Here is a 26,161-nt window from a genome sequence, read left to right on the forward strand (position 1 = left end):
ATCTCAACACACTGATGTGGCGTGTTTAAACGTGGAAGTGTCTTTAAAAATCAAGAAAGAAAAAAAGAAATCCTCAATGTATAGAGATGCAGCTTAGGAATGTGAGCCGATTTACCAACACACATCCAAGTAATTAAAGGTAAACATGTGCCCGATCATACTGACAGAAGAAACACTTTGATTCTAATTAAATAGTGTCTTTGCTGATAAGTATGTTGAGGAGGAGCTACTTCAAGTTAACCAAAGAAACCAAGACCCACTTTATCACAATACCATGCGTAAGTACATGCCATAAAAACAAACCTGTAAAGAATAATAAAGATGAGAATAACGGTCGTTATAATTATTTATAACATAAAAAGAAATATACTATAACTACATTTGATTGGATATAAAAAACATGATTCAGGTAAACACACTTCATTTCATTTACTTATGTTTGCACGGCTTTCATTCATTTTTAAGGTCAATTAGATACAAATCCTTTGAATGAAGGTGAAATGTTTAAAATGAGGTGATGAACACAGTGCTATCCCTGCTAACATGCTACATAGTTTTTATTGCTGCTTTAACAGCACTGCCAGTTTATTCAAAAGCGTGTGTATTTTTCTAACAATACAAACGTAGACACATAAAAGAATAAATAAAACATGATAATATATACAAACACTGATGTTAAATAAAGTAAAATGTGTGTGTGTGTGTGCTTGCGTTGATGTGTTAGCATGCTAAGCTAATGCGAAGCAAACTCGTGTCATTGATTCAGTTTAACGGTCACATCTGATCATTGTATGATTATTTATTTATTGAAATCAAATCTTTACTTGAGTGCTTATTTCACTGGATAATCTCCGACTGTCTGTCCTTCATACGATACGAAGTGGCTGGTGTCTGGCTGATTCGGGTATTTAATGAGATTTGGACTAAAGTCCTTGACGGATCCGTTACCCACCCGAGACGAACCGGATCAGAACAGCCATCCAGATCTAATAAAACGCTTCGACGGTACAAATGACATCTGAAACAATCTCACATTATTAAAAATGTGTTTTCTCACCGTCACCGTGCTAACGCGCAGCCTGCTGGTGAAGCTGCAGACGGGTTCGGAGAGCTCGGCTCGGTCACATGTAGCGGACGAAGATGATCGGTGTACCCGAGAGCTTTAGATCGTCTACTCCACGGCTTGACTCGGTTCCGTGAGTCTGTTTCCTGCTCGAATGCATGCGTCTCAGTTACACACGCGCATGTTGCAACAGTCCCGCGGCCGAACCTCTGGATCTGCGCTCGAATCCCCGAACCGAACACTGTAACAGTTAACCGAAGACGCTTGAGATCAGACGAGTAAACTCATCTTTACGCTCCGGTTGAGGCGTGTCAGGCATGTATTCACTGGGCCTCTCCTTCGGGAAGATGATGATGATGATCTTTAGCTCCGTTATTCTGGACCTCCTACCCATAGACTGTATAAAAACAGCTCCTACCACAGGCCGAGGACACGCGCAGACTCAGTGAGGGCACGCGCACCGGTACTGTGCTCTGTTGCTGAAGATCCCAGGATCATGTGGATATTACTGCAAGTGGGATATAGAAAAGAGCATCTTTGGAAGTACAGGAAACTAAAGTGTCTACACAATACAGTATCTAGATTAAAATAGTCTTAAAAAGAAACTCCCTAACCACATTTTACAACAAAATGAAACCAAATACTATTCTATTTAATGCTTTTGGTAGTATTTCGTGGAAGCTGTAATTTGAAAAGTTGGTCAAATCTGACCTCTAGTGGCAAATTCAAAAACAGTAGGTCTTTATCTCTCTCTCTCTCTTTCTCTCTGTCTGTCTGTCTGTCTTAAAGAATATCATTAATGACTTAAAATTTCTGTTAGAATCAGATTTTTTTTTAAACGTGGTTTTACCTACTTCCTAAATTAGGTAATTCCACTGAGTGGACTTTACTCTCAGATACTATTTTGTTTAATCACCATAAGAAATCACCAGGTTAATTGAAAACTGGTTAACATTGGGTTTCTAAGAAACAATCAGATAAATAAATAAATAAATAAATAATGTAAACCCTGAGGAAGTGGAAGCAAGTGAAGTTTTATAAAGCAAATCTATGTGCATGACTCTTTTGTGTGATCTTTGCAGTAGAATGCATAGTAAGAGGGATTGGGTTTATTATTCACTATTATACTACGGGCCGTTTAATGCTTGAATCTGATTGGCTGATAAACGTTCTGAGGTTCGCAATTATTTTCTGGGAAAGGCGAACGTAGTTCTAGGCAGCTCTCATGACTGCATTACAGTTCCATATCACTTTGCATCGTAAAACAGTAATAACGGTCACACAGTTTGCACAAAAAGGTGTTGTCAGCGCTGCCCTGACGATTTTATCATTTAGACTATATAGTGTAGCATCTTAAAGGTTACACATCACATTTCTCACTAGCAATGTAATAACGGAGTAATAATAATAATAATAGTAATAGTAATAGTAATAATGTTTAGAGATGCTGCAGCAGAAGAGTGTTTAGGGACACACAGAGGTACGTTAAGGGGCTGTTCACATATCGCGCCTAAAAACGCATGTAAAATGCTAGGCACACCGCTTTCTGATTTTTCCAAAAGCCTTCGTGGACTTGCGCTCCTGAGGCGTCTGTCGTTGCTAAGCAACCATGACCTGCTCTTTCTATGAAGACGCGGAAATTTCGGATAAATTGGATAAATTGCAGCACTAAAAATCGCTTGCAGTAGATCTGCTACTTTATTTATTTAAAAATGGCTATCCATATACAGCTATGATCAGCTGTTCCTTCATCCTGGCTGAGCTTTCAACGTTGGTGTGGGAAAGGATGAAGCTGATTGGTTGGTTCTTATCACATGACCTCCCTGTAGGCAAACAGGGACACATCATAGATTATTGCAAACCCACCACAGCAATAATCAGCGTGTCATATACAGGGCTGGACTGGGACAAAAAATCGGCCCGGACATTTTTGCCCAGCCCGGCCCACTATATGATCATAAACACCACCCATCTTTGCACGCCCTTAATTATATGCATACCAACTCCTATTCATTAAAACCACTAATGTCATGTAATGAGTGAGTATAGGAACGAGTGAGAGTTAACAGATGAAATAAGTCAAAATTGTATATTTCTTAATACAGTTGAACTATACTCCACAGCGGTGAATCCTAAAACAAGCTATAAGTGGCTCTGGCGTAGCAATACCAGTGTTTCTTACAGGATTTTTGTTAAAACTATGGTGGTGTGTCCTCGGTCCTTCTAGGGGGGTTCGGGGGCATGCTCCCCCGTGAGAAAATTTTGTGCATTTTAATGTTAAATTCATTAATCTGGTGCACTTTGAGAGTTCAAAATTAAAAGTTCCAACCCATATTCAGTGTGCAAATTAAACAAAGAAAAATTCAAAGAAAAAAATTCTTTTAGTTACAGTGTCTATTTACATTACACCTATACATAATAATAGTTATAATATTAATACAATGACAGTAATAGCCATATTTTGTAAAACAAATGCACAAAAAAATAAAGGAAACTTTCTTAATTAGTTGTACCAATTTCTATACTTGAAAGAGATAAGCACATGATCTTTTATTATGACGCAAACTGCATCAAGCTTTTATTTTGGCGGAAAACATGGTTTACAAACGCCTCTCATTAAATTTCTAGTGAATTGCGTTAATCGTCAACTATGCAGATGTGGAAATAATCTACACTCATGACATGGCCTAAGTGTTTTGAAAGTAGTTATGCTTACCGCAGGCTCTACACTTTCTCATCTCTCTCCTGATCCTCCGTCCTCACTATCATCATCTGCCACAGGAGCTGATGAAGGTAAGAAAACATATATTTTGACACAGTTTACAGTGTCTGCTTTAAGGGCCTGGTTCTATTTTTTCATGCTATTTATCTGCACATTCCTTGCGTTTCTTCTCCATCTTTTTTTACAGATACACACTGACACTGCTGCCGCTCGCTCACTCGTTTAAAGTTGTGATTGGGCCAGCCCAGTGTCAATCAAGAAAAGAGCCAATGGGCTGCTGATCTACGTGTTTCATGGGCTGGTCTGTCAGAAAAAAAAACTAACACTGACTTTGACCAATGCATTACACCGGCACAAACCCAGCGCCGACAATTAAGCAAAACGAATGGGCCGCCGATGTACAAATTTTATGGGCCATTAAAAAAAAAGTATGAGTATGAGATATCGGCCCAAAAAGCACGTCGGCCCACAGGGCAAATGCCCGGTATGCCCAATGGCTAGTCCAGCCATGGTCATATATTGTGATTGAGAACTCCGATCTCCGGTTACTCACCGTAACCTTAGTTCCCTGAGAGGAGGGGACGAGAAATTACGTATGGGGAAATCCATTTCCTCGAAATTATGAAGTCTGATTGAATAACTCTTTTGCTTGCAAAAAGCCAATGGCGCCCCCGCCCTCACCTGATTAACTGACAGCCCTCAATATAGGTTACGGTGGGCGCCAAAAATCTCAGAATCTCAGAAGGGTTTCCACACGGCAGGTTAAGAATGTCTCATCCCCTCCTCTCAGGGAACTATATGATGGAAGATGATGATGATCTTTAGCTCCGTTATTCTGGACCTGGACCTCCATTGCGAAATAAATGTCCTGAATAGACATGCCTTTCGCCCAAGCCCATGACGACGCCAAACTCCTTGTGGAATGGGCGTGCACCCCGATTGGGCAGGCGGTTCCCCGGGAAGCATCAGCCAGTCGCACAGCCTCCACTGTCCAGTGTGATAGCCTCTGCTCCGACAGCGCGCTGCCTTTCTTGGCACCCACGTAGCAGACAAAAAGCTGCTCTGAAGTTCGAAACTGGCTAGTTCTGTTCACATAAGCGCGCAGGGCACGCACGGGGCACAAAACACACTTCTTAGACACTGAATTACTGTCCTCATCGGGGCAAAATGCTTGAATTGTAATTATCTGAGCTCTGAACGGCGTTGAGAGCACTTTAGGCGAATAGCCACATTTGGGTAAAAGTCTGACCATACAATCGTCTGGTCCAAACTGCATACACGCGCTGTTCACTGACAGGGCATGCAAGTCTCCCACTCGTTTCCCGCAAGCTAGCGCGAGCAGTAGCGCCGTCTTAAATGAGAGCACTTGAAAGGGATGGTTCACTTTCAAATTAAATTTTGATATGTTTTAGCTTACCTCAAGGGCATCCAAGATGTAGGTTTCTTTGTTTCCGCAGTATTTCCCATTTTGATATTTTTATCAAATATCAACATTTTATCAAATATCAAAATCCTGATGTCATGACTCGTGTGACGTTTGTGCGTGTTCTGGCTTAGTCTGTGCAAGAGCTGAAAGCCCCGGACGTTATCTCTTGCACGTGTACGTCACTCATTGTTTACAGTTAGTGTCTATGGTTTACATGGTAGAGATTTCGGAAGTGATACCTTTCACTGTGAAGATCTAAACATATTTAGACATACAGGAAATTGCAATGAAAGACGATTGACTCAACGTTGAATTTTTTTCACAACCATATTTATTTGAAACAGTATACACAGACCAAGAACTCAGGAGCGATCCGCTGCAGCAGCACGTCTTCAAGCCTCAGAGACAGAGATCTCTTCCAAATTGGTGGTGTTTTAGTAGCAAGTGTTGTGAGATGCCAACAGAAGTGGAGAGCATATGTTGTCACGAATGGAACATAGCAATGCCAATAAAAGGCAACTACGAGGACTTTGACAGTATCACATCACAAACCTGCCTGACTGAAGATCCTGAGTTTTCTCCGCTGTTGAGTCACAGCGTTTTACACGTTGTGTTTTATTTGCCACATATAAACTGGAGGCGACGTCCAGGGCCAGAGGGACCGAATGGCATCCCGTCAATAGAGTGAGTAATGTGTTGTATTTTTATAATAATCGCAACGATTATAGGGTGCATTATAAACCAATTAATTAATTACAATTACTGTTTTATATTTCAGACAATGCAGATTGGTGGCGTATCGTGTGGTAAACAGTAAACAATGAGTGACGTACACGCGCGAGAGATAACTTCCGGTGCTTTCCACGCTTGCACAGACTAAGCCAGAGCATGCGCAAACGTCACACGAGACATCAGGAAGCACACGCGCCCTCAGATCAGTTGGACGTGGTTGTGTACAAGAGGTAAAAACAATATAAATACTGTTCGTTTTCTTACACAAACCGCTCGTTTCGTGTCTTAGGTCATCAATGTGTACTTATGATGGGTAATTGTTTAATTTGGACTCCTCTGTGCATGCTCTTTGAGGTGGTGACCATAGACCTCCACTTGTCACAGACAAGAACGGTTTGACCTAAAAATATAAAAATGGAAACTACTGAGGAAACAAAGACATCTACATCTCGGATGTCCTTGAGGTAAGCTAAAACATATCAAAATTTTATTTGAAAGTGAACTATCCCTTTAAGGTCACTAAACTCGGCTTGTTCAAAATCTGGGTCGGACAACGAACTAAGCACTAACGACAGGTCCCAGACCGGCATCTGACGAAGGCGGGGTGGATTAAGCCGCTCGTTATCAGGGGGTGCCTCCCCACTGAATGGCCGTCTAGCAAGTCACGAAAACCGGCGATAGCGGCCACCTAGACTTTCACTGTAGATGGAGAACTGCTAGCATCCAGACGTTCCTGTAAGAAGGTCAGAATAATGGAGATATCGCAACTCCTGGGGTCCTCATTTTTGTCAACACACCAGTTTATGGTGAAGGGCTGCAGATCCTTCACCACCATGTTTATAAGAGCCTCATCCAATTCCCTCTGTCTGACTTTTAAAAGAGAAGACAAAACATACTTTCAGACCAATACATTGGAAAAATACAGCTTCAATTAGTGCACATCTATTAAAAGTATAGCCTACTGGTTCATTATTTGGAAACCTTCCAGTGTTTATAGTCAGTGCTTTATATAACTTATAAACTTTATAAACAGTGTCCCAAAAGGTTGTAATTATATTTCAATTATAATTATATCCCAAACAATGCATACCTTGCTTAGATGGCCCAGCAGTGTCAGTAGCAGGCCTAGGTACAGGGGGAATGCCATCCTCTGCACCCTGCAAAATGGCAGGATAAGTGCTCCTCAAATGGCGCATCATGGATGATGTATTGTTGCAGTAGGCTAGCTGCCGATCACAATACACACATCTCACTTTATTTGGGGTTTCTAAATGGAAATGCTCCCGCACCACAGATGTACGGCATCTCTTCTGGGGAGCTTCCATTTTATCTATCTATCCAAATCTATCTATCTATATATGAATCGATCTATGTATCTAGATATGTATCTATAATCTATGTATCTATATATGTATCTATCTATAATATATGTATTTATATATGTATCTATAATCTATCTATATATGTATCTATCTATAATATATGTATTTATATATGTATCTGTAATCTATCTATATATGTATCTATCTATTAATCTAGCTGTCTATATATATTTATATCTATGTATCTATTAATGTGTCACTATATGTATACTCTGTCTGTCTCTAGCCTCTCAGTCAATGTGTTGTGTAAATTTAAATGTAAGTCTAAATTGCCTATAACTAATCAAATCGCACTATGTCACTATATCACCAAAAATCCGCTATCTCAAAGTCAAACTCCTCTCACAAAAACCCACGAGGTCAAAATGCGTTTATTTCACTTTTATACAGATGTGCGATTGTGTGGTCTGTTCCCGACCGTTCCAATCAAACGCTGATTCGGTGGACCACACCTGATGAAACAATTAGTGAAACACTTCGAGGCTTCGTTTGGTCATAGTCACGTGACATGGGTGTTTCGAATCACGCTTCGGATCAGTGTTTCGACACATCTGCGCTTCGGGATCTCGCAAAGCTTCGGAACGACTGTTTCGCTTCAGCCATCCTTACAAAGAGCTCAAACTCCCTGAGCATCAACTGAAAACCGAGTGCCCAACAAGATGGGGATCAAGACAAGAGATGATTTAGAGGATCCTGGAACAGCTTCCAGCCATTTCACAGGTCCTCAGTGATCGAAAGGTTAGACACCTAGTGCCCACATGGCAGGACATCGAAGACCTTGAGGCAATGAACAACACCCTAAGTCCTCTGGCTTAATTCACCGATGCACTCTCTGGGGAACTATATGTCAGCATATCCTGAAGCCGGTTCTCCACCTTTTCAAAACCTCTGTTTTGGCTGTGCAAGAGGATGACGCAGAATTCACAAAATCAATCAAGTCAAACATCCTGAAATATCTGCAAGAGAAGTACAGTGATCCCCAAACTCAGGATTTATTCGACATGGCCACAACCCTCGATCCTAGGTTCAAGATGAACTACATCAGTGAGGAGAAGAAAGCCACAGGTAAAGCAAGACTGACAGATGAGATGACTGGCATAACTCTAGCTATGGTAAGGTCATTTCCACATTTCAATACAATTGTCTAGTCCTGAACTGTTGTGATATTATATTACTTAATATTGATTATTAATTCATTTTAAATCCCCAGCCAAATGCCTCCCCAGCACCCCCCATGAAGAAGGGCCGAAAGACTCTGGGAAGTTTCTTCAAAGCAGCACAAGGCAATGACGACAAGTCCTCTTCTCAAGAGCAAGCAGTATCCACAGAGCTGGAGGCATATCTTCTGACATGCAACATCGACAGTGAAGATGACCCCATAATCTGGTGGCAGCAAAATAGCAATGTATATCCACGGTTGTCTGTGTTGGTGAAGAAATACCTATGCATTCCAGCTACCAGCTCACCTTCTGAGCGGCTGTTCAGTACAGGGGGCAACATTGTGACATGCCACCGTGCATCACTAAAGCCAGAGCATGTTGATAGACTTGTTTTTCTGGCCAGGAATCTTTAAGTGCAATATTCAGGGTCACATATAGGGTTATGTGAGAGGCCTATGTCCTAAAGAAAATAATATTTAATTTACTCTTTTGTAATGGACAAATTAATATTCATTTTCTTTTGTCATTGACGCCTTAGTAGGTTGGCAGATTTGTTTTATTTACGCTTATTTATGTTACAATTTTTAGAGCCTAATTGAATGGCCAATTGAATGTTTGTTTTATTTTTTCATTGAAGCCTTCATTTACAGGTGTGTGGAGTTGGCTCAAGAAACATTAAACTACTAAAAGGCCAGCAATTAAAGACAAGGTGCCGCTATATATACAAAATAAATTATTAGTTTTTGATAATGCAACTGCACTTCAATGGCCAATTGCTTCTTTTCTTTAGACACTGAACCCTCAGAATGTTGAATGATGTTTCAATTAGCCTATTTAGAGCCATGTTTAGACCATCTTCAGCGCATTGCGTTAAACTTCTATTTTTGGTAACCTACTTAAATGGCCAGTTGAATGTTCATTGTACAAAAGGCAAGCAGTTAAAGAGTGTTTCTTCTTTATTCATTGAAGCCTCTATGTTTACAGGCTTGTGGTGATGTGCAATGTTCTATAGGTGCCAAAACAAATATTTTTGGTACTTCCAACTTGTTTTGTTTTGTCATGGTTCATGTGTGCAATAAACATTACATTTCATGAGAAAAAAAATCGTTGTAGAGAATCGTGATATCAATTCTAAGCTAAAAAATCGTGATTCATATTTTTCCCAGAATCGTGCAGGCCTAGTTTCTGGTCTCCAAATGGAGGTGTGGGTTCAAATCCCACTTCTGACAACGGGGCATTTGAAGTGAACTGACTTGGAATCAACGTTTAGAGAGTAAATGCTATATTTTGGACACTTTTCTTTGCTTCTAACCAACTCTAGTGATAAAACTGTCCTTTCTAGTCTCCAAATGTAGACTGGTGTTCAAATCTGACTTCTGACAAAGACTTTTTAAGAGTGAGCAGACTAGAAATATAATTGTAACTAATTATGAGACAATAAAAAATATGTGTTTGGATCCTTTATTTTGCCATATGACCAACTTCACTGTTAGAATTGCACTTCAATATTTGGGTGAATATGTCAAAAAGGCAGAGTGCTCCAAGGCGCCAAACTCAAGAATTTTCACCCTTCTCAGTTGCTGAGTTTTCTGCTTCCCCAATGGAGGTGTGGGATCTACTCACACTTCTGACAAATGCTCTTTTGAATTGACTAGACTACAAATAGAAATGGAAGTAATATAATTTACATACTCTATTCTGCCATCTGACCAACTTCACTGATAGAATTGCACCTCAATAACTTGTGGAATATGTCAGGATGGCCGAGTGGTCTAAGGCGCCAGACTCAAGACACATCCCCCTTCTCATTTGCTGAGGTTTCTGGTCTCCAAATGGAGGCGTGGGTTCAAGTCCCACTTCTGACAATGGGTCTTTTTGAAGTGAACTGACTTGGAATCAACGTTTAGAGAGTAAATGCTATATTTTGGACACTTTTCTTTGCTTCTAACCAACTCTAGTGATAAAACTGTCCTTTCTAGTCTCCAAATGTAGACTGGTGTTCAAATCTGACTTCTGACAAAGACTCTTTAAGAGTGAGAAGACTAGAAATATAATTGTAACTAATTATGAGACAATCAAAAATATATATGTTTGGATCTTTTATTTTGCCATCTGACCAACTTTACTGTTAGATATGCACTTCAATTATTTGAGTGAATATGTCAAAAAGGCAAAGTGCTAAAGGGCGCCAAACTCAAGAATTTTCACCCTTCTCAGTTGCTGAGTTTTCTGCTTCCCCAATGGAGGTGTGGGATCTACTCACACTTCTGACAAATGCTCTTTTGAATTGACTAGTCTACAAATAGAAATGGAAGTAATATAATTTAAATACTCTATTCTGCCATCTGACCAACTTCACTGATAGAATTGCACCTCAATAACATGTAGAATATGTCAGGATGGCCGAGTGGTCTAAGGCGCCAGACTCAAGACACATCCCCCTTCTCAGTTGCTGAGGTTTCTTGTCTCCAAATGGAGGCGAGGGATCAAATCCCACTTCTGACAATGGGTCTTTTGAAGTGAACTGACTTGGAATCAACGTTTAGAGAGTAAATGCTATATTTTGGACACTTTTCTTTGCTTCTAACCAACTCTAGTGATAAAACTGTCCTTTCTAGTCTCCAAATGTAGACTGGTTTTTAAATCTGACTTCTGACAAAGACTCTTTAAGAGTGAGAAGACTAGAAATATAATTGTAACTAATTATGAGACAATCAAAAATATATATGTTTGGATCCTTTATTTTGCCATCTGACCAACTTCACTGTTAGAATTGCACTTCAATTATTTGAGTGAATATGTCAAAAAGGCAGAGTGCTCCAGGGTGCCAAACTCAAGAATTTTCACCCTTCTCAGTTGCGGAGTTTTCTGCTTTCCCAATGGAGGTGTGGGATCTACTCATACTTTTGACAAATGCTCTTTTGAAATGACTAGACTACAAAAAGAAATTTAAGTAATTATGAGACAATAAATAATATAATTTACATACTTTATTTTGCCATCTGACTAACTTCACTGATAGAATTGCACCTCATTAACTTGTGGAATATGTCAGGATGGCCGAGTGGTCTAAGGCGCCAGACTCAAGACACATCCCCCTTCTCAGTTGCTGAGGTTTCTGGTCTCCAAATGTAGGTGTGGGTTCAAATCCCACTTCTGACAACGGGGCATTTGAAGTGAACTGACTTGGAATCAACGTTTAGAGAGTAAATGCTATATTTTGGACACTTTTCTTTGCTTCTAACCAACTCTAGTGATAAAACTGTCCTTTCTAGTCTCCAAATGTAGACTGGTGTTCAAATCTGACTTCTGACAAAGACTTTTTAAGAGTGAAAAGACTAGAAATATAATTGTAACTAATTATGAGACAATCAAAAATATATACGTTTGGATCCTCTATTTTGCCATCTGACCAACTTCACTGTTAGAAATGCACTTCAATTATTTGAGTGAATATGTCAAAAAGGCAGAGTGCTAAAGGGCGCCAAACTCAAGAATTTTCACCCTTCTCAATTGCTGAGTTTTCTGCTTCCCCAATGGAGGTGTGGGATCTACTCACACTTCTGACAAATGCTCTTTTGAATTGACTAGACTACAAATAGAAATGGAAGTAATATAATTTACATACTCTATTCTGCCATCTGGCCAACGTCACTGATAGAATTGCACCTCAATAAGTTGTGAAATATGTCAGGATGGCCGAGTGGTCTAAGGCGCCAGACTCAAGACACATCCCCCTTCTCAGTTGCTGAGTTTTCTGGTCTCCAAATGGAGGCGTGGGTTCAAATCCCACTTCTGACAATGGGTCTTTTAAAGTGAACTGACTTGGAATCAACGCTTAGAGAGTAAATGCTATATTTTGGACACTTTTCTTTGCCTCTAACAAACTCCAGTGATAAAACTGTCCTTTCTAGCCTCCAAATGTAGACTGGTGTTCAAATCTGACTTCTGACAAAGACTCTTTAAGAGTGAGAAGACTAGAAATATAATTGTAACTAATTATGAGACAATCAAAAATATATATGTTTGGATCCTTTATTTTGCCATCTGACCAACTTCACTGTTAGAATTGCACTTCAATTATTTGAGTGAATATGTCAAAAAAGCAGAGTGCTAAAGGGCGCCAAACTCAAGAATTTTCACCCTTCTCAGTTGCTGAGATTTCTGCTTCCCCAATGGAGGTGTGGGATCTACTCACACTTCTGACAAATGCTCTTTTGAATTGACTAGACTACAAATAGAAATGGAAGTAATTATGAGACAATAAATAATATAATTTACATACTTTATTTTGCCATCTGACCAACTTCACTGATAGAATTGCACCTCAATAACATGTAGAATATGTCAGGATGGCCGAGTGGTCTAAGGCGCCAGACTCAAGACACATCCCCCTTCTCAGTTGCTGAGTTTTCTGGTCTCCAAATGGAGGCGTGGGGTTCAAATCCCACTTCTGACAATGGGTCTTTTAAAGTGAACTGACTTGGAATCAACGTTTAGAGAGTAAATGCTATATTTTGGACACTTTTCTTTGCTTCTAACCAACTCTAGTGATAAAACTGTCCTTTCTAGTCTCCAAATGTAGACTGGTGTTCAAATCTGACTTCTGACAAAGACTCTTTAAGAGTGAGAAGACTAGAAATATAATTGTAACTAATTATGAGACAATCAAAAATATATATGTTTGGATCCTTTATTTTGCCATCTGACCAACTTCACTGATAGAATTGCACCTCAATAACTTGTGGAATATGTCAGGATGGCCGAGTGGTCTAAGGCGCCAGACTCAAGACACATCCCCCTTCTCATTTGCTGAGGTTTCTGGTCTCCAAATGGAGGCGTGGGTTCAAGTCCCACTTCTGACAATGGGTCTTTTTGAAGTGAACTGACTTGGAATCAACGTTTAGAGAGTAAATGCTATATTTTGGACACTTTTCTTTGCTTCTAACCAACTCTAGTGATAAAACTGTCCTTTCTAGTCTCCAAATGTAGACTGGTGTTCAAATCTGACTTCTGACAAAGACTCTTTAAGAGTGAGAAGACTAGAAATATAATTGTAACTAATTATGAGACAATCAAAAATATATATGTTTGGATCTTTTATTTTGCCATCTGACCAACTTTACTGTTAGAATTGCACTTCAATTATTTGAGTGAATATGTCAAAAAGGCAAAGTGCTAAAGGGCGCCAAACTCAAGAATTTTCACCCTTCTCAGTTGCTGAGTTTTCTGCTTCCCCAATGGAGGTGTGGGATGTACTCACACTTCTGACAAATGCTCTTTTGAATTGACTAGTCTACAAATAGAAATGGAAGTAATATAATTTACATACTCTATTCTGCCATCTGACCAACGTCACTGATAGAATTGCACCTCAATAACATGCAGAATATGTCAGGATGGCCGAGTGGTCTAAGGCGCCAGACTCAAGACACATCCCCCTTCTCAGTTGCTGAGGTTTCTGGTCTCCAAATGGAGGCGTGCGTTCAAATCCCACTTCTGACAATGGGTATTTTGAAGTGAACTGACTTGGAATCAACGTTTAGAGAGTAAATGCTATATTTTGGACACTTTTCTTTGCTTCTAACCAACTCTAGTGATAAAACTGTCCTTTCTAGTCTCCAAATGTAGACTGGTGTTCAAATCTGACTTCTGACAAAGTCTCTTTAAGAGTGAGAAGACTAGAAATATAATTGTAACTAATTATGAGACAATCAAAAATATATATGTTTGGATCCTTTATTTTGCCATCTGACCAACTTTACTGTTAGAATTGCACTTCAATTATTTGAGTGAATATGTCAAAAAGGCAGAGTGCTAAAGGGCGCCAAACTCAAGAATTTTCACCCTTCTCAGTTGCTGAGTTTTCTGCTTCCCCAATGGAGGTGTGGGATCTTCTCACACTTCTGACAAATGCTCTTTTGAATTGACTAGACTACAAATAGAAATGGAAGTAATATAATTTAAATACTCTATTCTGCCATCTGACCAACTTCACTGATAGAATTGCACCTCAATAACATGTAGAATATGTCAGGATGGCCGAGTGGTCTAAGGCGCCAGACTCAAGACACATCCCCCTTCTCAGTTGCTGAGGTTTCTTGTCTCCAAATGGAGGCGAGGGATCAAATCCCACTTCTGACAATGGGTCTTTTGAAGTGAACTGACTTGGAATCAACGTTTAGAGAGTAAATGCTATATTTTGGACACTTTTCTTTGCTTCTAACCAACTCTAGTGATAAAACTGTCCTTTCTAGTCTCCAAATGTAGACTGGTTTTTAAATCTGACTTCTGACAAAGACTCTTTAAGAGTGAGAAGACTAGAAATATAATTGTAACTAATTATGAGACAATCAAAAATATATATGTTTGGATCCTTTATTTTGCCATCTGACCAACTTCACTGTTAGAATTGCACTTCAATTATTTGAGTGAATATGTCAAAAAGGCAGAGTGCTCCAGGGTGCCAAACTCAAGAATTTTCACCCTTCTCAGTTGCGGAGTTTTCTGCTTTCCCAATGGAGGTGTGGGATCTACTCATACTTTTGACAAATGCTCTTTTGAAATGACTAGACTACAAAAAGAAATTTAAGTAATTATGAGACAATAAATAATATAATTTACATACTTTATTTTGCCATCTGACTAACTTCACTGATAGAATTGCACCTCATTAACTTGTGGAATATGTTAGGATGGCCGAGTGGTCTAAGGCGCCAGACTCAAGACACATCCCCCTTCTCAGTTGCTGAGGTTTCTGGTCTCCAAATGGAGGTGTGGGTTCAAATCCCACTTCTGACAACGGGGCTTTTGAAGTGAACTGACTTGGAATCAACGTTTAGAGAGTAAATGCTATATTTTGGACACTTTTCTTTGCTTCTAACCAACTCTAGTGATAAAACTGTCCTTTCTAGTCTCCAAATGTAGACTGGTGTTCAAATCTGACTTCTGACAAAGACTTTTTAAGAGTGAAAAGACTAGAAATATAATTGTAACTAATTATGAGACAATCAAAAATATATATGTTTGGATCCTTTATTTTGCCATCTGACCAACTTCACTGTTAGAATTGCACTTCAATTATTTGAGTGAATATGTCAAAAAGGCAGAGTGCTCCAGGGTGCCAAAATTCAAGAATTTTCACCCTTCTCAGTTGCTGAGTTTTCTGCTTCCCCAATGGAGGTGCTGGATCTACTCATACTTTTGAAAAATGCTCTTTTGAAATGACTAGACTACAAAAAGAAATTTAAGTAATTATGAGACAATAAATAATATAATTTACATACTCTATTTTGCCATCTGACCAACTTCACTGATAGAATTGCACCTCAATAACTTGTGGAATATGTCAGGATGGCCGAGTGGTCTAAGGCGCCAGACTCAAGACACATCCCCCTTCTCAGTAGCTGAGGTTTCTGGTCTCCAAATGGAGGCGTGGGTTCAAATACCACTTCTGACAATGGGTCTTTTGAAGTGAACTGACTTGGAATCAACGTTTAGAGAGTAAATGCTATATTTTGGACACTTTTCTTTGCTTCTAACCAACTCTAGTGATAAACTGCGCTTTCTAGTCTCCAAATGTAGACTGGTGTTCAAATCTGACTTCTGACAAAGACTCTTTAAGAGTGAGAAGACTAGAAATATAATTGTAACTAATTATGAGACAATCAAAAATATATACGTTTGGATCCTCTATTTTGCCATCTGACCAACTTCACTGTTAGAAATGCACTTCAATTATTTGAGTGAATATGTCAAAAAGGCAGAGTGCTAAAGGGCGCCAAACTCAAGAATTTTCACCCTTCTCAATTGCTGAGTTTTCTGCGTCCCCAATGGAGGTGTGGGATCTACTCACACTTCTGACAAATGCTCTTTTGAATTGACTAGACTACAAATAGAAATGGAAGTAATATAATTTACATACTCTATTCTGCCATCTGGCCAACGTCACTGATAGAATTGCACCTCAATAAGTTGTGAAATATGTCAGGATGGCCGAGTGGTCTAAGGTGCCAGACTCAAGACACATCCCCCTTCTCAGTTGCTGAGTTTTCTGGTCTCCAAATGGAGGTGTGGGTTCAAATCCCACTTCTGACAATGGGTCTTTTGAAGTGAACTGACTTGGAATCAACGCTTAGAGAGTAAATGCTATATTTTGGACACTTTTCTTTGCCTCTAACAAACTCCAGTGATAAAACTGTCCTTTCTAGCTTCCAAATGTAGACTGGTGTTCAAATCTGACTTCTGACAAAGACTCTTTAAGAGTGAGAAGACTAGAAATATAATTGTAACTAATTATGAGACAATCAAAAATATATATGTTTGGATCCTTTATTTTGCCATCTGACCAACTTCACTGTTAGAATTGCACTTCAATTATTTGAGTGAATATGTCAAAAAGGCAGAGTGCTAAAGGGCGCCAAACTCAAGAATTTTCACCCTTCTCAGTTGCTGAGATTTCTGCTTCCCCAATGGAGGTGTGGGATCTACTCACACTTCTGACAAATGCTCTTTTGAATTGACTAGACTACAAATAGAAATGGAAGTAATTATGAGACAATAAATAATATAATTTACATACTTTATTTTGCCATCTGACCAACTTCACTGATAGAATTGCACCTCAATAACATGTAGAATATGTCAGGATGGCCGAGTGGTCTAAGGCGCCAGACTCAAGACACATCCCCCTTCTCAGTTGCTGAGTTTTCTGGTCTCCAAATGGAGGTGTGGGGTTCAAATCCCACTTCTGACAATGGGTCTTTTAAAGTGAACTGACTTGGAATCAACGTTTAGAGAGTAAATGCTATATTTTGGACACTTTTCTTTGCTTCTAACCAACTCTAGTGATAAAACTGTCCTTTCTAGTCTCCAAATGTAGACTGGTGTTCAAATCTGACTTCTGACAAAGACTCTTTAAGAGTGAGAAGACTAGAAATATAATTGTAACTAATTATGAGACAATCAAAAATATATATGTTTGGATCCTTTATTTTGCCATCTGACCAACTTCACTGTTAGAATTGCACTTCAATTATTTGAGTAAATATGTCAAAAAGGAAGAGTGCTAAAGGGCGCCAAACTCAAGAATTTTCACCCTTCTCAGTTGCTGAGTTTTCTGCTTCCCCAATGGAGGTGTGGGATCTACTCACACTTCTGACAAATGCTCTTTTGAATTGACTAGACTACAAATAGAAATGGAAGTAATATAATTTACATACTCTATTCTGCCATCTGACCAACGTCACTGATAGAATTGCACCTCAATAACTTGTGAAATATGTCAGGATGGCCGAGTGGTCTAAGGCACCAGACTCAAGACACATCCCCCTTCTCAGTTGCTGAGGTTTCTGGTCTCCAAATGGAGGCGTGGGTTCAAATCCCACTTCTGACAATGGGTCTTTTGAAGTGAACTGACTTGGAATCAACGTTTAGAGAGTAAATGCTATATTTTGGACACTTTTCTTTGCTTCTAACCAACTCTAGTGATAAACCTGTCCTTTCTAGCCTCCAAATGTAGACTGGTGTTCAAATCTGACTTCTGACAAAGACTCTTTAAGAGTGAGAAGACTAGAAATATAATTGTAACTAATTATGAGACAATCAAAAATATATATGTTTGGATCCTTTATTTTGCCATCTGACCAACTTCACTGTTAGAATTGCACTTCAATTATTTGAGTGAATATGTCAAAAAGGCAGAGTGCTAAAGGGCGCCAAACTCAAGAATTTTCACCCTTCTCAGTTGCTGAGTTTTCTGCTTCCCCAATGGAGGTGTGGGATCTACTCACACTTCTGACAAATGCTCTTTTGAATTGACTAGACTACAAATAGAAATGGAAGTAATTATGAGACAATAAATAATATAATTTACATACTTTATTTTGCCATCTGACCAACTTCACTGATAGAATTGCACCTCAATAACATGTAGAATATGTCAGGATGGCCGAGTGGTCTAAGGCGCCAGACTCAAGACACATCCCCCTTCTCAGTTGCTGAGTTTTCTGGTGTCCAAATGGAGGCGTGGGTTCAAATCCCACTTCTGACAATGGGTCTTTTGAAGTGAACTGACTTGGAATCAATGTTTAGAGAGTAAATGCTATATTTTGGACACTTTTCTTTGCTTCTAACCAACTCTAGTGATAAACCTGTCCTTTCTAGCCTAAAAAAATGTAGACTGGTGTTCAAATCTGACTTCTGACAAAGACTCTTTAAGAGTGAGAAGACTAGAAATATAATTGTAACTAATTATGAGACAATCAAAAATATATATGTTTGGATCCTTTATCTTGCCATCTGACCAACTTCACTGTTAGAATTGCACTTCAATTATTTGAGTGAATATGTCAAAAAGGCAGAGTGCTAAAGGGCGCCAAACTCAAGAATTTTCACCCTTCTCAGTTGCTGAGTTTTCTGCTTCCCCAATGGAGGTGTGGGATCTACTCACACTTCTGACAAATGCTCTTTTGAATTGACTAGACTACAAATAGAAATGGAAGTAATTATGAGACAATAAATAATATAATTTACATACTTTATTTTGCCATCTGACCAACTTCACTGATAGAATTGCACCTCAATAACATGTAGAATATGTCAGGATGGCCGAGTGGTCTAAGGCGCCAGACTCAAGACACATCCCCCTTCTCAGTTGCTGAGGTTTCTGGTCTCCAAATGAAGGCGTGGGTTCAAATCCCACTTCTGACAATGGGTCTTTTGAAGTGAACTGACTTGGAATCAACGCTTAGAGAGTAAATGCTATATTTTGGACACTTTTCTTTGCCTCTAACCAACTCTAGTGATAAAACTGTCCTTTCTAGCCTCCAAATGTAGACTGGTGTTCAAATCTGACTTCTGACAAAGACTCTTTAAGAGTGAGAAGACTAGAAATATAATTGTAACTAATTATGAGACAATCAAAAATATATATGTTTGGATCCTTTATTTTGCCATCTGACCAACTTCACTGTTAGAATTGCACTTCAATTATTTGAGTGAATATGTCAAAAAGGCAGAGTGCTAAAGGGCGCCAAACTCAAGAATTTTCACCCTTCTCAGTTGCTGAGTTTTCTGCTTCCCCAATGGAGGTGTGGTATCTACTCACACTTCTGACAAATGCTCTTTTGAATTGACTAGACTACAAATAGAAATGGAAGTAATATAATTTACATACTCTATTCTGCCATCTGACCAACGTCACTGATAGAATTGCACCTCAATAACTTGTGAAATATGTCAGGATGTCCGAGTGGTCTAAGGCGCAAGACTCAAGACACATCCCCCTTCTCAGTTGCTGAGGTTTCTGGTCTCCAAATGGAGGGGTGGGTTCAAATCCCACTTCTGACAATGGGTCTTTTGAAGTGAACTGACTTGGAATCAACGCTTAGAGAGTAAATGCTATGTTTTGGACACTTTTCTTTGCCTCTAACCAACTCTAGTGATAAAACTGTCCTTCCTAGCCTCCAAATGTAGACTGGTGTTTAAATCTGACTTCTGACAAAGACTCTTTAAGAGTGAGAAGACTAGAAATATAATTGTAACTAATTATGAGACAATCAAAAATATATATGTTTGGATCCTTTATTTTGCCATCTGACCAACTTCACTGTTAGAATTGCACTTCAATTATTTGAGTGAATATGTCAAAAAGGCAGAGTGCTAAAGGGCGCCAAACTCAAGAATTTTCACCCTTCTCAGTTGCTGAGTTTTCTGCTTCCCCAATGGAGGTGTGGGATCTACTCACACTTCTGACAAATGCTCTTTTGAATTGACTAGACTACAAATAGAAATGGAAGTAATATAATTTACATACTCTATTCTGCCATCTGACCAACGTCACTGATAGAATTGCACCTTAATAAGTTGTGAAATATGTCAGGATGGCCGAGTGGTCTAAGGCGCCAGACTCAAGACACATCCCCCTTCTCAGTTGCTAAGGTTTCTGGTCTCCAAATGGAGGCGTGGGTTCAAATCCCACTTCTGACAATGGGTCTTTTGAAGTGAACTGACTTGGAATCAACGCTTAGAGAGTAAATGCTATATTTTGGACACTTTTCTTTGCCTCTAACCAACTCTAGTGATAAAACTGTCCTTTCTAGCCTCCAAATGTAGACTGGTGTTCAAATCTGACTTCTGACAAAGACTCTTTAAGAGTGAGAAGACTAGAAATATAATTGTAACTAATTATGAGACAATCAAAAATATATATGTTTGGATCCTTTATTTTGCCATCTGACCAACTTCACTGTTAGAATTGCACTTCAATTATTTGAGTGAATATGTCAAAAAGGCAGAGTGCTAAAGGGCGCCAAACTCAAGAATTTTCACCCTTCTCAGTTGCTGAGTTTTCTGCTTCCCCAATGGAGGTGTGGGATCTACTCACACTTCTGACAAATGCTCTTTTGAATTGATTAGACTACAAATAGAAATGGAAGTAATATAATTTACATACTCTATTCTGCCATCTGACCAACTTCACTGATAGAATTGCACCTCAATAACATGTACAATATGTCAGGATGGCAGAGTGGTCTAAGGCACCAGACTCAAGACACATCCCCCTTCTCAGTTGCTGAGGCTTCTGGTCTCCAAATGGAGGCGTGGGTTCAAATCCCACATCTGACAATGGGTCTTTTGAAGTGAACTGACTTGGAATCAACGTTTAGAGAGTAAATGCTATATTTTGGACACTTTTCTTTGCTTCTAACCAACTCTAGTGATAAAACTGTCCTTTCTAGTCTCCAAATGTAGACTGGTTTTTAAATCTGACTTCTGACAAAGACTCTTTAAGAGTGAGAAGACTAGAAATATAATTGTAACTAATTATGAGACAATCAAAAATATATATGTTTGGATCCTTTATTTTGCCATCTGACCAACTTCACTGTTAGAATTGCACTTCAATTATTTGAGTGAATATGTCAAAAAGGCAGAGTGCTCCAGGGTGCCAAACTCAAGAATTTTCACCCTTCTCAGTTGCGGAGTTTTCTGCTTTCCCAATGGAGGTGTGGGATCTACTCATACTTTTGACAAATGCTCTTTTGAAATGACTAGACTACAAAAAGAAATTTAAGTAATTATGAGACAATAAATAATATAATTTACATACTTTATTTTGCCATCTGACTAACTTCACTGATAGAATTGCACCTCATTAACTTGTGGAATATGTCAGGATGGCCGAGTGGTCTAAGGCGCCAGACTCAAGACACATCCCCCTTCTCAGTTGCTGAGGTTTCTGGTCTCCAAATGGAGGTGTGGGTTCAAATCCCACTTCTGACAACGGGGCATTTGAAGTGAACTGACTTGGAATCAACGTTTAGAGAGTAAATGCTATATTTTGGACACTTTTCTTTGCTTCTAACCAACTCTAGTGATAAAACTGTCATTTCTAGTCTCCAAATGTAGACTGGTGTTCAAATCTGACTTCTGACAAAGACTTTTTAAGAGTGAAAAGACTAGAAATATAATTGTAACTAATTATGAGACAATCAAAAATATATATGTTTGGATCCTTTATTTTGCCATCTGACCAACTTCACTGTTAGAATTGCACTTCAATTATTTGAGTGAATATGTCAAAAAGGCAGAGTGCTCCAGGGTGCCAAAATTCAAGAATTTTCACCCTTCTCAGTTGCTGAGTTTTCTGCTTCCCCAATGGAGGTGCTGGATCTACTCATACTTTTGAAAAATGCTCTTTTGAAATGACTAGACTACAAAAAGAAATTTAAGTAATTATGAGACAATAAATAATATAATTTACATACTCTATTTTGCCATCTGACCAACTTCACTGATAGAATTGCACCTCAATAACTTGTGGAATATGTCAGGATGGCCGAGTGGTCTAAGGCGCCAGACTCAAGACACATCCCCCTTCTCAGTAGCTGAGGTTTCTGGTCTCCAAATGGAGGCGTGGGTTCAAATACCACTTCTGACAATGGGTCTTTTGAAGTGAACTGACTTGGAATCAACGTTTAGAGAGTAAATGCTATATTTTGGACACTTTTCTTTGCTTCTAACCAACTCTAGTGATAAACTGCGCTTTCTAGTCTCCAAATGTAGACTGGTGTTCAAATCTGACTTCTGACAAAGACTCTTTAAGAGTGAGAAGACTAGAAATATAATTGTAACTAATTATGAGACAATCAAAAATATATACGTTTGGATCCTCTATTTTGCCATCTGACCAACTTCACTGTTAGAATTGCACTTCAATTATTTGAGTGAATATGTCAAAAAGGCAGAGTGCTAAAGGGCGCCAAACTCAAGAATTTTCACCCTTCTCAGTTGCTGAGATTTCTGCTTCCCCAATGGAGGTGTGGGATCTACTCACACTTCTGACAAATGCTCTTTTGAATTGACTAGACTACAAATAGAAATGGAAGTAATTATGAGACAATAAATAATATAATTTACATACTTTATTTTGCCATCTGACCAACTTCACTGATAGAATTGCACCTCAATAACATGTAGAATATGTCAGGATGGCCGAGTGGTCTAAGGCGCCAGACTCAAGACACATCCCCCTTCTCAGTTGCTGAGTTTTCTGGTCTCCAAATGGAGGCGTGGGGTTCAAATCCCACTTCTGACAATGGGTCTTTTAAAGTGAACTGACTTGGAATCAACGTTTAGAGAGTAAATGCTATATTTTGGACACTTTTCTTTGCTTCTAACCAACTCTAGTGATAAAACTGTCCTTTCTAGTCTCCAAATGTAGACTGGTGTTCAAATCTGACTTCTGACAAAGACTCTTTAAGAGTGAGAAGACTAGAAATATAATTGTAACTAATTATGAGACAATCAAAAATATATATGTTTGGATCCTTTATTTTGCCATCTGACCAACCTCACTGATAGAATTGCACCTCAATAACTTGTGGAATATGTCAGGATGGCCGAGTGGTCTAAGGCGCCAGACTCAAGACACATCCCCCTTCTCATTTGCTGAGGTTTCTGGTCTCCAAATGGAGGCGTGGGTTCAAGTCCCACTTCTGACAATGGGTCTTTTTGAAGTGAACTGACTTGGAATCAACGTTTAGAGAGTAAATGCTATGTTTTGGACACTTTTCTTTGCTTCTAACCAACTCTAGTGATAAAACTGTCCTTTCTAGTCTCCAAATGTAGACTGGTGTTCAAATCTGACTTCTGACAAAGACTCTTTAAGAGTGAGAAGACTAGAAATATAATTGTAACTAATTATGAGACAATCAAAAATATATATGTTTGGATCTTTTATTTTGCCATCTGACCAACTTTACTGTTAGAATTGCACTTCAATTATTTGAGTGAATATGTCAAAAAGGCAAAGTGCTAAAGGGCGCCAAACTCAAGAATTTTCACCCTTCTCAGTTGCTGAGTTTTCTGCTTCCCCAATGGAGGTGTGGGATCTACTCACACTTCTGACAAATGCTCTTTTGAATTGACTAGTCTACAAATAGAAATGGAAGTAATATAATTTACATACTCTATTCTGCCATCTGACCAACGTCACTGATAGAATTGCACCTCAATAACATGCAGAATATGTCAGGATGGCCGAGTGGTCTAAGGCGCCAGACTCAAGACACATCCCCCTTCTCAGTTGCTGAGGTTTCTGGTCTCCAAATGGAGGCGTGCGTTCAAATCCCACTTCTGACAATGGGTATTTTGAAGTGAACTGACTTGGAATCAACGTTTAGAGAGTAAATGCTATATTTTGGACACTTTTCTTTGCTTCTAACCAACTCTAGTGATAAAACTGTCCTTTCTAGTCTCCAAATGTAGACTGGTGTTCAAATCTGACTTCTGACAAAGTCTCTTTAAGAGTGAGAAGACTAGAAATATAATTGTAACTAATTATGAGACAATCAAAAATATATATGTTTGGATCCTTTATTTTGCCATCTGACCAACTTTACTGTTAGAATTGCACTTCAATTATTTGAGTGAATATGTCAAAAAGGCAGAGTGCTAAAGGGCGCCAAACTCAAGAATTTTCACCCTTCTCAGTTGCTGAGTTTTCTGCTTCCCCAATGGAGGTGTGGGATCTTCTCACACTTCTGACAAATGCTCTTTTGAATTGACTAGACTACAAATAGAAATGGAAGTAATATAATTTAAATACTCTATTCTGCCATCTGACCAACTTCACTGATAGAATTGCACCTCAATAACATGTAGAATATGTCAGGATGGCCGAGTGGTCTAAGGCGCCAGACTCAAGACACATCCCCCTTCTCAGTTGCTGAGGTTTCTGGTCTCCAAATGAAGGCGTGGGTTCAAATCCCACTTCTGACAATGGGTCTTTTGAAGTGAACTGACTTGGAATCAACGCTTAGAGAGTAAATGCTATATTTTGGACACTTTTCTTTGCCTCTAACCAACTCTAGTGATAAAACTGTCCTTTCTAGCCTCCAAATGTAGACTGGTGTTCAAATCTGACTTCTGACAAAGACTCTTTAAGAGTGAGAAGACTAGAAATATAATTGTAACTAATTATGAGACAATCAAAAATATATATGTTTGGATCCTTTATTTTGCCATCTGACCAACTTCACTGTTAGAATTGCACTTCAATTATTTGAGTGAATATGTCAAAAAGGCAGAGTGCTAAAGGGCGCCAAACTCAAGAATTTTCACCCTTCTCAGTTGCTGAGTTTTCTGCTTCCCCAATGGAGGTGTGGGATCTACTCACACTTCTGACAAATGCTCTTTTGAATTGACTAGACTACAAATAGAAATGGAAGTAATTATGAGACAATAAATAATATAATTTACATACTTTATTTTGCCATCTGACCAACTTCACTGATAGAATTGCACCTCAATAACATGTAGAATATGTCAGGATGGCCGAGTGGTCTAAGGCGCCAGACTCAAGACACATCCCCCTTCTCAGTTGCTGAGTTTTCTGGTGTCCAAATGGAGGCGTGGGTTCAAATCCCACTTCTGACAATGGGTCTTTTGAAGTGAACTGACTTGGAATCAATGTTTAGAGAGTAAATGCTATATTTTGGACACTTTTCTTTGCTTCTAACCAACTCTAGTGATAAACCTGTCCTTTCTAGCCTAAAAAAATGTAGACTGGTGTTCAAATCTGACTTCTGACAAAGACTCTTTAAGAGTGAGAAGACTAGAAATATAATTGTAACTAATTATGAGACAATCAAAAATATATATGTTTGGATCCTTTATCTTGCCATCTGACCAACTTCACTGTTAGAATTGCACTTCAATTATTTGAGTGAATATGTCAAAAAGGCAGAGTGCTAAAGGGCGCCAAACTCAAGAATTTTCACCCTTCTCAGTTGCTGAGTTTTCTGCTTCCCCAATGGAGGTGTGGGATCTACTCACACTTCTGACAAATGCTCTTTTGAATTGACTAGACTACAAATAGAAATGGAAGTAATTATGAGACAATAAATAATATAATTTACATACTTTATTTTGCCATCTGACCAACTTCACTGATAGAATTGCACCTCAATAACATGTAGAATATGTCAGGATGGCCGAGTGGTCTAAGGCGCCAGACTCAAGACACATCCCCCTTCTCAGTTGCTGAGGTTTCTGGTCTCCAAATGAAGGCGTGGGTTCAAATCCCACTTCTGACAATGGGTCTTTTGAAGTGAACTGACTTGGAATCAACGCTTAGAGAGTAAATGCTATATTTTGGACACTTTTCTTTGC

General features: G+C 39.0%; 1 protein-coding gene and 25 non-coding genes across 26 annotated transcripts in view; 25 read left to right on the forward strand and 1 right to left on the reverse strand.

The window, feature by feature from the left end:
• The window catches only part of LOC132092706 (acyl-CoA:lysophosphatidylglycerol acyltransferase 1-like), a 32,836-nt gene extending 31,337 nt beyond the window's left edge, over positions 1 to 1,499 (reverse strand). The window contains exon 1 of the mRNA XM_059499057.1: positions 1,058 to 1,499. The gene's annotated coding sequence lies outside the window, so the exon portion shown is untranslated. The remainder of the gene's footprint in view (positions 1 to 1,057) is intronic.
• An 8,739-nt stretch (positions 1,500 to 10,238) lies between these two features.
• trnal-caa (transfer RNA leucine (anticodon CAA)) lies at positions 10,239 to 10,350 on the forward strand. The gene is made up of 2 exons: positions 10,239 to 10,276; positions 10,305 to 10,350. It is a non-coding gene; the product is annotated as a tRNA-Leu (tRNA).
• Positions 10,351 to 10,878: 528 nt separating this feature from the next.
• trnal-caa (transfer RNA leucine (anticodon CAA)) lies at positions 10,879 to 10,990 on the forward strand. The gene is made up of 2 exons: positions 10,879 to 10,916; positions 10,945 to 10,990. It is a non-coding gene; the product is annotated as a tRNA-Leu (tRNA).
• A 545-nt stretch (positions 10,991 to 11,535) lies between these two features.
• Positions 11,536 to 11,647, forward strand: trnal-caa (transfer RNA leucine (anticodon CAA)). Its single transcript has 2 exons — positions 11,536 to 11,573; positions 11,602 to 11,647. It is a non-coding gene; the product is annotated as a tRNA-Leu (tRNA).
• A 527-nt stretch (positions 11,648 to 12,174) lies between these two features.
• trnal-caa (transfer RNA leucine (anticodon CAA)) lies at positions 12,175 to 12,286 on the forward strand. Its single transcript has 2 exons — positions 12,175 to 12,212; positions 12,241 to 12,286. It is a non-coding gene; the product is annotated as a tRNA-Leu (tRNA).
• A 545-nt stretch (positions 12,287 to 12,831) lies between these two features.
• Positions 12,832 to 12,944, forward strand: trnal-caa (transfer RNA leucine (anticodon CAA)). Its single transcript has 2 exons — positions 12,832 to 12,869; positions 12,898 to 12,944. It is a non-coding gene; the product is annotated as a tRNA-Leu (tRNA).
• A 294-nt stretch (positions 12,945 to 13,238) lies between these two features.
• Positions 13,239 to 13,350, forward strand: trnal-caa (transfer RNA leucine (anticodon CAA)). The gene is made up of 2 exons: positions 13,239 to 13,276; positions 13,305 to 13,350. It is a non-coding gene; the product is annotated as a tRNA-Leu (tRNA).
• Positions 13,351 to 13,878: 528 nt separating this feature from the next.
• trnal-caa (transfer RNA leucine (anticodon CAA)) lies at positions 13,879 to 13,990 on the forward strand. Its single transcript has 2 exons — positions 13,879 to 13,916; positions 13,945 to 13,990. It is a non-coding gene; the product is annotated as a tRNA-Leu (tRNA).
• Positions 13,991 to 14,517: 527 nt separating this feature from the next.
• On the forward strand, positions 14,518 to 14,629 carry trnal-caa (transfer RNA leucine (anticodon CAA)). The gene is made up of 2 exons: positions 14,518 to 14,555; positions 14,584 to 14,629. It is a non-coding gene; the product is annotated as a tRNA-Leu (tRNA).
• Positions 14,630 to 15,174: 545 nt separating this feature from the next.
• On the forward strand, positions 15,175 to 15,286 carry trnal-caa (transfer RNA leucine (anticodon CAA)). The gene is made up of 2 exons: positions 15,175 to 15,212; positions 15,241 to 15,286. It is a non-coding gene; the product is annotated as a tRNA-Leu (tRNA).
• Positions 15,287 to 15,832: 546 nt separating this feature from the next.
• Positions 15,833 to 15,944, forward strand: trnal-caa (transfer RNA leucine (anticodon CAA)). Its single transcript has 2 exons — positions 15,833 to 15,870; positions 15,899 to 15,944. It is a non-coding gene; the product is annotated as a tRNA-Leu (tRNA).
• Positions 15,945 to 16,470: 526 nt separating this feature from the next.
• On the forward strand, positions 16,471 to 16,582 carry trnal-caa (transfer RNA leucine (anticodon CAA)). The gene is made up of 2 exons: positions 16,471 to 16,508; positions 16,537 to 16,582. It is a non-coding gene; the product is annotated as a tRNA-Leu (tRNA).
• A 545-nt stretch (positions 16,583 to 17,127) lies between these two features.
• Positions 17,128 to 17,240, forward strand: trnal-caa (transfer RNA leucine (anticodon CAA)). The gene is made up of 2 exons: positions 17,128 to 17,165; positions 17,194 to 17,240. It is a non-coding gene; the product is annotated as a tRNA-Leu (tRNA).
• Positions 17,241 to 17,767: 527 nt separating this feature from the next.
• On the forward strand, positions 17,768 to 17,879 carry trnal-caa (transfer RNA leucine (anticodon CAA)). Its single transcript has 2 exons — positions 17,768 to 17,805; positions 17,834 to 17,879. It is a non-coding gene; the product is annotated as a tRNA-Leu (tRNA).
• Positions 17,880 to 18,424: 545 nt separating this feature from the next.
• Positions 18,425 to 18,536, forward strand: trnal-caa (transfer RNA leucine (anticodon CAA)). The gene is made up of 2 exons: positions 18,425 to 18,462; positions 18,491 to 18,536. It is a non-coding gene; the product is annotated as a tRNA-Leu (tRNA).
• Positions 18,537 to 19,083: 547 nt separating this feature from the next.
• Positions 19,084 to 19,195, forward strand: trnal-caa (transfer RNA leucine (anticodon CAA)). The gene is made up of 2 exons: positions 19,084 to 19,121; positions 19,150 to 19,195. It is a non-coding gene; the product is annotated as a tRNA-Leu (tRNA).
• Positions 19,196 to 20,361: 1,166 nt separating this feature from the next.
• On the forward strand, positions 20,362 to 20,473 carry trnal-caa (transfer RNA leucine (anticodon CAA)). Its single transcript has 2 exons — positions 20,362 to 20,399; positions 20,428 to 20,473. It is a non-coding gene; the product is annotated as a tRNA-Leu (tRNA).
• Positions 20,474 to 21,000: 527 nt separating this feature from the next.
• trnal-caa (transfer RNA leucine (anticodon CAA)) lies at positions 21,001 to 21,112 on the forward strand. The gene is made up of 2 exons: positions 21,001 to 21,038; positions 21,067 to 21,112. It is a non-coding gene; the product is annotated as a tRNA-Leu (tRNA).
• A 545-nt stretch (positions 21,113 to 21,657) lies between these two features.
• Positions 21,658 to 21,769, forward strand: trnal-caa (transfer RNA leucine (anticodon CAA)). Its single transcript has 2 exons — positions 21,658 to 21,695; positions 21,724 to 21,769. It is a non-coding gene; the product is annotated as a tRNA-Leu (tRNA).
• A 546-nt stretch (positions 21,770 to 22,315) lies between these two features.
• On the forward strand, positions 22,316 to 22,427 carry trnal-caa (transfer RNA leucine (anticodon CAA)). Its single transcript has 2 exons — positions 22,316 to 22,353; positions 22,382 to 22,427. It is a non-coding gene; the product is annotated as a tRNA-Leu (tRNA).
• Positions 22,428 to 22,971: 544 nt separating this feature from the next.
• Positions 22,972 to 23,084, forward strand: trnal-caa (transfer RNA leucine (anticodon CAA)). Its single transcript has 2 exons — positions 22,972 to 23,009; positions 23,038 to 23,084. It is a non-coding gene; the product is annotated as a tRNA-Leu (tRNA).
• A 294-nt stretch (positions 23,085 to 23,378) lies between these two features.
• On the forward strand, positions 23,379 to 23,490 carry trnal-caa (transfer RNA leucine (anticodon CAA)). Its single transcript has 2 exons — positions 23,379 to 23,416; positions 23,445 to 23,490. It is a non-coding gene; the product is annotated as a tRNA-Leu (tRNA).
• Positions 23,491 to 24,018: 528 nt separating this feature from the next.
• trnal-caa (transfer RNA leucine (anticodon CAA)) lies at positions 24,019 to 24,130 on the forward strand. Its single transcript has 2 exons — positions 24,019 to 24,056; positions 24,085 to 24,130. It is a non-coding gene; the product is annotated as a tRNA-Leu (tRNA).
• A 527-nt stretch (positions 24,131 to 24,657) lies between these two features.
• On the forward strand, positions 24,658 to 24,769 carry trnal-caa (transfer RNA leucine (anticodon CAA)). Its single transcript has 2 exons — positions 24,658 to 24,695; positions 24,724 to 24,769. It is a non-coding gene; the product is annotated as a tRNA-Leu (tRNA).
• Positions 24,770 to 25,314: 545 nt separating this feature from the next.
• On the forward strand, positions 25,315 to 25,426 carry trnal-caa (transfer RNA leucine (anticodon CAA)). The gene is made up of 2 exons: positions 25,315 to 25,352; positions 25,381 to 25,426. It is a non-coding gene; the product is annotated as a tRNA-Leu (tRNA).
• Positions 25,427 to 25,973: 547 nt separating this feature from the next.
• On the forward strand, positions 25,974 to 26,085 carry trnal-caa (transfer RNA leucine (anticodon CAA)). The gene is made up of 2 exons: positions 25,974 to 26,011; positions 26,040 to 26,085. It is a non-coding gene; the product is annotated as a tRNA-Leu (tRNA).
• Positions 26,086 to 26,161: the final 76 nt, after the last annotated feature.

Source organism: Carassius carassius, chromosome 18 (genome assembly GCF_963082965.1).
Source record: "Carassius carassius chromosome 18, fCarCar2.1, whole genome shotgun sequence".
In the NCBI taxonomy this organism is placed as follows: domain Eukaryota; kingdom Metazoa; phylum Chordata; class Actinopteri; order Cypriniformes; family Cyprinidae; genus Carassius; species Carassius carassius.